The sequence below is a fragment of the Triticum dicoccoides genome, chromosome 1B, assembly GCF_002162155.2.
Source record: "Triticum dicoccoides isolate Atlit2015 ecotype Zavitan chromosome 1B, WEW_v2.0, whole genome shotgun sequence".
Lineage (NCBI taxonomy): Eukaryota > Viridiplantae > Streptophyta > Magnoliopsida > Poales > Poaceae > Triticum > Triticum dicoccoides.
In genome coordinates, this window is record NC_041381.1 from 520,150,072 (window position 1) to 520,158,898 (window position 8,827).

Below are 8,827 nucleotides of genomic sequence, written 5' to 3' on the forward strand. Positions count from 1 at the left end.
CGGCTGCAGGAGGAGAGGAAGCAAGCGAGGGAGGAGGCGGCGGGGCGGCACGGCAGGGAGGCAGGCTCAGGAGAGAGGGGACGGGGGAGGAAGGAGGAGAGGGCGGCGGCAAGGCGGGAGGAGAGGAGGCGCGTAGGAGGGAGGGGAACGAGAGGGAGGGGGAGAGGAGGCGCGCGGCAGGGGGGGTGGAGCCGTCTAGGGTTGCCTCCACTGGAGCCGGCCCTTTTATATCCCTGGCGAGTGAAATGACCAAAATACCCCGGTGGAGGCATGATATTTACATTTTGCTGCCATTACTATTCATTCCAGCAGTGCCAGCTCCAGATCCGACGGCCCAGGCTTCTCCTGATCTCGATCGGACGGCCAAAAACGCATCAAGCGGCCCGATCGAACGGCCAGGAAGCCCAAACCGCTGAGGAGCCAGAAGGAGAGCTTCTATTCTTATTTCTGGATGGACCCATAGGTCTGTGGTAAACTACTCACAACTCATAGGAGGGGCAAGGATGTTGATGTAGAGACCCTCCGTGGTCGATTCCCCCTCCGGCAGAGTGCCGGCGAAGGCTCCTAGATGGGATCTCACGGATACAGAAGGTTACGGTGGTGGAAATTGTGTTTCGTGGTGCTCCCGGATGTTTTCGGGGTCTGTAGGTATATATAGGAGGAAGAAGTACGTCGGTGGACGCCCGAGGGGCCCACGAGACAGGGGGGCGCGCCCTACAGGGGGGCGCGCCCTCCTATCTCCTGGGGCCCTTGGAGCTTTCTTGACTTGCACTCCAGGCTCTCTGGATCAGATTTGTTCCAAAAATAACGCTCCCGAAGGTTTCATTCCGTTTGGACTCTGTTTGATATTTCTTTTCTTCGAAATACTGAAATAGGCAAAAAACAGCAATATGGGTTGGGCCTCCGGTTAGTAGGTTAGTCCCAAAAATGATATAAATATGTAGAATAAAGCCCATAAGCATCCAAAACAGGTAATATAATAACATGGACCAATCAAAAATTATAGATACGTTGGAGACGTATCAAGCATCCCCAAGCTTAATTCCTGCTCTTCCTCGAGTAGGTAAATGATAAAAAGAGATTTTTTGATGTGGAATGCTACCTAGCATATTTCATAATGTAATTTTCTTTCATTGTGGCATGAATGTTCAGATCCAAGTAATACAAAATAAAAGTTCATATTGATATAAGAAATAGTAATACCTCAAGCATACTAGGCAAGTAATCATGTCTTCTCAAAATAGCATGGCCAAATGAAAGTTATCCCTACAAAATCATATAGTCTGGCTAAGCTCTATCTTCATCACACAAAGTATTTAATCATGCACAACCCCGATGACGAGCCAAGCAATTGTTTCATACTTTAATAATTTCAAACTCTTTCAACTTTCACGTAATACATGAGCGTGAGCCATGGACATAGCACTATATGTGGAATAGAATGGTGATTGTGGAGAGGACAAAAAAAAGGAGAAGATAGTCTCACATCAACTAGGCGTATCAACGGGCTATGGAGATGCCCATGAATAGATATCAATGTGAGTGAGTAGGGATTGCCATGCAACGGATGCACTAGAGCTATAAATATATGAAAGCTCAACAAAAGATAAAACTAGTGGGTGTGCATCCAACTTGCTTGCTCACGAAGACCTAGGGCATTTTGCGGAAGCCCATCATTGGAATATACAAGCCAAGTTCTATAATGAAAAATTCCCACTAGTAAATGGAAGTGACAACATATGAGACTCTCTATCCTGAAGATCATGGTGCTATTTTGAAGCACAAGTGTGGAAAAAGAGATAGTAGCATTGTCCCTTCTCTCTTTTTCTCTCATTCTTTTTTTTTCTCTTTTCTTTTTTTTCTTTTTGGCCTTCCTTTTTTTCTTTGACCTTTCTTTTTTCTTTTTTCTTTTTTCTTTTTGCAAAGTTCGAAGTCTCATCCCGACTTGTGGGGGAATCATAGTCTTCATCATCCTTTCCTCACTGGGACAATGCTCTAATAATGAAGATCATCACACTTTTATGGATTTACAACTCAAAGCTAGAACAAGATATGACTCTAGGTGAATGCCTCCGGCGGTATACCGGGATATGCAATGAATCAAGAGTGACATATATGAATAATATGATGGTGGCTTTGCCACAAATACGATGTCAACTTCATGATCATGCAAGGAGCAATATGACAAAAGTAATGTGTGTCATATGAACGGAACGGTGGAAAGTTGCCTGGCAATATATCTCAGAATGGCTATGGAAATGTCATAATAGGTAGGTATGGTGGCTGTTTTGAGGAAGGAGTATGGTGGGTGTATGGTACCGGCGAAAGTTGCACGATACAAGAGAGGCTAGAAATAGTGGAGGGGTGAAAGGAGTGCGTATAATCCATGGACTCAACATTAATCAAAAGAACTCATATACTTGTTGTAAAAATTTAGAAGTCATCAAAAACCAAAGCACTACACACATGCTCCTAGGGGGATAGATTGGTAGGAAAAGACCATCGATCGTCCCCGACTGCCACTCATAAGGAAGACAATCAATAAATAAAATTGTGCTCCAACTTCATCACAAAGCGGTTCACCATACGTGCATGCTACGGGAATCACAAACTTCAACACAAGCATTCTTTAAATCCATAATTAGCCAACTAGCATGACTATAATATTACTATCTCCATATCTCAAAACAATTATCAAGCATCAAATTGATTATAGCATCCAATTCACTTTCTGTGATAATTTTTATTATACCCAACTTGAATGCTCATCATTCTAGGACCAAATTAAAACCATAGCAAGTACCATGCTATTCTGAGAGACTCTCAAAATAATATAAGTGAAGCATGAGAGACTAGCAATTTCTATAAAATTAATCCACCACCATGCTCTAAAAGATATAAGTGAAGCACTAGAGCAAAAATTATCAAGCTCAAAAGATATAAGTGAAGCACATAGAGTATTCTAGCAAATTCTAATAAAATAGGCTTCTCCAAAAAGGTGTGTTACAGCAAGGATGATTGTGGTAAACTAACAAGCAAAGACTAATATAATACACGACGCTTCAAGCAAAACACATATCATGTAGCGAATAAAAATATAGCTCCAAGTAAAGTTACCAATGAACGAAGACGAAAGAGGGGATGCCTTCTCGGGGCATCCCCAAGCTTAGGATTTTGCCTATTCTTGAATATCTTGGGGTGCCATAAGATCCCCAAGCTTAGTCTCTTGCCGCTCTTTATTCCATAGTCCATAAAAGCTTTACCCAAAACTTGAAAACTTCACAACACAAAACTCAACAGGAAATCCTATAAGCTCCGTTAGTGAAAGAAAACAAAACCACCACATAAGGTACTGAAATGAACTCATTATTTATTTATTTTGGTGTTAAAACTACTGTATTCCAACTTCCTTATGGTTTATAAACTAATTTATTAGCCATAGATGCATTGAAATAAGCAAACAACACACGAAAAACAGAATCTGTCAAAAACAGAACAGTCTGTAGCAATCTGTAACTAACGCACACTTCTGGAACTCTAAAAATCCTACCAAAATAGGACGTGCTGGACAATGTGTTTATTGATGATAAGAAAAAAGAACCAATGCAAAAGCTCTTTTCTGTGATTTATTGATTTGTTTCTCGTGAGCGCAAAGTTTCTGTTTTTCAGCAGAATCAAATCAAACATAATAATAGTTTATCCTATAGGTTCTACTTGGCACAAACATTAAAGAAAAGATAAAAACACATCTAAACAGAAAGTAGAAACAAAATTTAACACTAAACATGAACAAAAACAAAGAACATAAATAAAATTGGGTTGCCTCTCAACTAGCGCTATCGTTTAACGCCCCTAGCTAGGCATAAAAGCAAGGATAGATCTAACGAGTGCCATCTTTGGCACTTGATTCATAAGTAGCACGCATGATAGATTCATAAGGTAATTGACTTTCTTTCTTGGGAAGTGCTCCATGCCTTTCTTTAAAGGGAATTGGAATCTAATGTTCCCTTCCTTCATATCAATAATCGCACCAATCGTTCTAAGGAAAGGTCTACCAAGAATAATAGGGCAAGAAAGATTGCAATCTATATCAAGAACGATAAAATCTACGGGCACCAAATTTCTATTAGAAACAATAAGAACATCATTGATCCTTCCCATAGGCTTTTTAATGGTGGAATCCACAAGGTGCAAATTTAAAGAGCAATCATCAAGATCATGGAAATCTAGAATATCACATAAAGTTTTTGGAATTGTGGAAACACTAGCACCCAAATCACACAAAGCAAAACACTCAAAATCTTTAATTCTAATCTTTATAGTAGGTTACCACTCATCATTAAGTTTTCTAGGTATAGAAACTTCCAAATTAAGTTTTTCATCATAAGATTGCATCAAGGCATCAACGATATGTTTGGTAAAAGCTTTGTTTTGACTATAAGCATGAGGAGAATTAACAACGGATTGCAACAAGGAAATACAACCTTTTAAAGAGCAATTATCATAATAAAATTCCTTGAAATCCAAGATAGTAGGTTCAACATTATTAGAAGTTGAGGATTCTACAATCTCTCTTTTACCAAATGTAGCATTAAGATCTAAAGACTCCGAATTTTTGAGACGCCTTCTAGGCAAAGTTGACTCATCATCAGTCCCATAATTATCAAAAATCATATTGCAAAACATAGATCTAATAGGAGACGCATCAATAACTTTAAGATCCTCATCATTATTTTCATGTAATTTTTCTGGTTTAGCGGCCATCTTGTTGACTAAGGTGGCTTGCTTGTCAGAAATTTTGTCTATAGCATTTTCAAGCCGGGTAATTTGAGCATTAACACCATAGAATTCTTTACTCATATCATCAAGCTCTTTGTTCATAAATCCCAAAAAACTTTTTTGTTCCTTAAGCTCTTTTCTAAAGAAATTATTATGCTCAAATTGCAAATTCATAAAGCTTCTAATATTCAATTCAATCTCATCCATCCTTCTGAGAAGGTGTTCAGGCCCCGTAGGCGTAGCCATAAGGTCAAACAGCAAACAAGCACACAAAAGGAGGCAAGCGAAAAGAGAGGAGGAGATTGGGAAAGAGAGGGCGAATAAAATGGCAAGGGTGAAGTGGGGGAGAGTAAAATGAGAGGCAAATGGAAAATAATGTAAATGCGAGGGAGATGAGTTTGTGATGGGTACTTGGTATGTCTTTACTTGAGCGAAGACCTCCCCGGCAACAGCGCCAGAAATCCTTCTTGCTACGTCTTGAGCTAGCGTTGGTTTCCCCGAAGAGGAGAGGGTGATGCAGCAAGTGTAGCATAAGTATTTCCCTCAGTTTTTGAGAACCAAGGTATCAATCCAGTAGGAGGCTCCTCAAAAGTCCCACGCACCTACAGAAACAAACTGAGAACTCAGAACCAACGCAATAAAGGGGTTGTCAATCCCTTCAGGCCACTTGCGAAAGTGAGATCTGATAAAGATAATATGATAAGATAAATATATTTTTGGTATTTTATAATATAGATGCAAGAAAGTAAAGATGCAAATAAAAGTAGATTGAAAGCAAATATGATAAGAGATAGACCCGGGGCCCATAGGTTTCACTAGAGGCTTCTCTCGAGAGCATAAGTATTACGGTGGGGGAACAAATTACTGTCAAGCAATTGATAGAAAAGTGAATAATTATGACGTTATCTAGGCATGATCATGTATATAGGCATCACATCCAAAACAAGTAGACCGACTCCTGCCTGCATCTATTACTACTACTCCACACATCGATCGCTATCCAGCATGCATCTAGAGTATTAAGTTCAAAAGAATGGAGTAACGCATTAAGCAAGATGATATGATGTAGAGGGATAAACTCATGCAATATGATATAAACCCCATCTTGTTATCCTCGATGGCAACAATACAATACGTGTCTTGCAACCCTTTCTGTCACTGGGTAAGAACACCGCAAGATTGAACCCAAAGCTAAGCACTTCTCCCATGGCAAGAAAGATCAATCTAGTAGGCCAAACCAAACCGATAATTCAAAGAGACTTGCAAAGATAATTCAATCATACATAAAAGAATTCAGAGAAGATTCAACTAATAACCATAGATAAATCTGATCATAAACTCACAATTCATCAGATCTTGACAAACACACCGCAAAAAGAGATGACATCGAATATATCTCCACAAGAGAGGGGGAGGACATTGTATTGAGATCCAAAAAGAGAGAAGAAGCCATCTAGCTAATAACTATGGACCCGTAGGTCTGTGGTAAACTACTCACAACTCATAGGAGGGGCAAGGATGTTGATGTAGAGGCCCTCCATGGTCAATTCCCCCTTCAACAGAGTGCCGGCGAAGGCTCCAAGATGGGATCTCGCGGATACAGAAGGTTATGGTGGTGGAAATTGTGTTTCGTGGTGCTCCCGGATGTTTTCAGGGTTCGTAGGTATATATAGGAGGAAGAAGTACGTCGGTGGACGCCCGAGGGGCCCACGAGACAGGGGGCGTGCCCTACAGGGGGGGCGCCCTCCTATCTCGTGTGGCCCTCAGAGCTTTCTTGACTTGCACTCCAGGCTCTCCAGATCAGATTTATTCCAAAAATAACGCTCCCGAAGGTTTCATTCCGTTTGGACTCCGTTTGATATTACTTTTCTTCGAAATACTAGGCAAAAAAACAGCAATATGGGTTGGGCCTCCGGTTAGTAGGTTAGTCCCAAAAATGATATAAATATGTAGAATAAAGCCCATAAGCATCCAAAATAGGTAATATAATAGAATGGAACAATCAAAAATTATAGATACGTTGGAGACGTATCACGACGCGAACGCGACCGGCGTGCTGTATACTCCGTACATGTGTACCACCGTCTTCTAGAGGCTTTGCTCCATGTCGCAATCCATGGATACAAAATTAGTATACTGTGCTATTTAAAACTCGAGGGCGGGGCTTTTCCTGCGCGGTAGGCGGGGCAGTTCCGCCTAGTCGGTTCGACAAAGACGCGAGATGACGAGGGAGTAGGCTGCTGCAAACGTAGGGCTGTGTGATTTGACAGCGAGTTACTGCTGAACAGGTGGGGCCCCGTGATTTGACTTGCCATTATCATTTTAACTGCGGCGCTACGACTGGCGTGAGTCTCCCGATTCCTGACCACCTCCATACAGGTGCCTCTCCCAATGCTCCACCATGTAGACTGTAGTAGAGGCTGGCTCTTGCATGAAAGCCCACTTCTCCACTTTTTCCTTGCCTCTCTTTCCTCCACATATGCAAAAATGCCATGTAAAGTGCACTATTGTACTTAGGTTGGTCATAATGGAGAGTATCATATACTAGTATCATGCATATGATACTTTTGTATGATACTACTCCCATTACAAGCAGCCTTACTTGCTCCTACAGGTGCTAAGCCTGCCACATAGGCATAAAGTTTGATGTGGCAAGTTAATCAAGAAGAGAGAGACTAGTTTGGTGACCTAAGGAAGAAACAGTGCGCGTGTACCTAGGTGAAACGACAATTTTGTGTCTATAGCTAATTAAATGAAGCAAACTTAGCAACAAAAAACTAATAAGCACACCATTTCATTGGAAGAGGTCACTCCTTGGCAAAAGCAATAAATACTAGTACTCGTTGTGTCCCATAATATAAGAACGTTTTTGGCACTACACTAGTGTCAAAAACGTTCTTATATTATGGGACTTAGGGAGTACGAAGAGAGAGATAGAGAGAAGTAAAAATAATACACTTATAGCCAACCTTATAGCTAACCTTGTTGTAGTATGAGTGACTAAGTGATGACTATGTATGACATGCCAACATCAGATAGCCTAACGCACCATATTAAATCTCCAAGGGCGCGACCGTGTGAGCGACGCGACGGTCGTGGTAGGCGCGACCATGATACGGGCTGCTGGCAGCCCTTGTATCTGAGATCAAACAGTCGCGTGCTAAGTTGCTGAAAATTTGCAGAATAACCCTCCAGGATAGGATATTCACCCATAGGTCTAGAATCACGCCATGCAACCGTTCGATCTGAGATCCAAGGGCTCTCGGAAGCCCGTATCATGGGAGAATGGAAATCCACTACCCTGTTATTCGCACGCTGGCAATTCGCTCCTACTCGTCTCCGCACATCCTTTAATACTACGTCGGTTTGCTCCTAGTCTGTAACGCCCCGGATCCGATGCACCAGGTGTCTGCCAGTTATTCGCCGTCATTGCCATGTCATTTGCTTCTGTGTTGCTTTTTATCATGTCATCATGTGCATTTCATTTTGCATACGTGTTCGTCTCATGCATCTGAGCATTTTCCCCGTTGTCCGTTTTGCAATCCGGCGCTCCTATGCCCTCCGGCGTTCCCCTTTCGTCTCTCGTTGTGAGTGGGTGTTAAACTTTCTCGGAATGGACCGAGGCTTGCCAAGTGGCCTTGGTATAGCACCGGTAGACCACCTGTCAAGTTTCATGCCATTTGGAGTTCGTTTGGTACTCCAACGGTTAACCGGGTAACCGTAAACCCCCCTTCTCTTTGTAGCCCAACACCCCTTCCAAACTGGCCCAAAACCCATCTAACTCTCCTCCATGCTCTCGGTCGTTCGATCACGATCGTGTGGGCGAAAACCGCTCCTCATTTGGACTCTCCTAGCTCCCTCTACCTATAAAACTAGCCCCTCCCCCGAATTTCGCAGGCCAAACCCCCGAAACCCTAGCTTTTTCCCCTCCGCGCCGCGCCGGACATGTCCGTCCGGGCCGGACATGTCCGCCGCCGACCCCTCGCCCAATCGGAGCGCGCCACCTGTCCCGTCGCGTCTCCCACCGCCGCGGCCAGCGGGGCCCGAT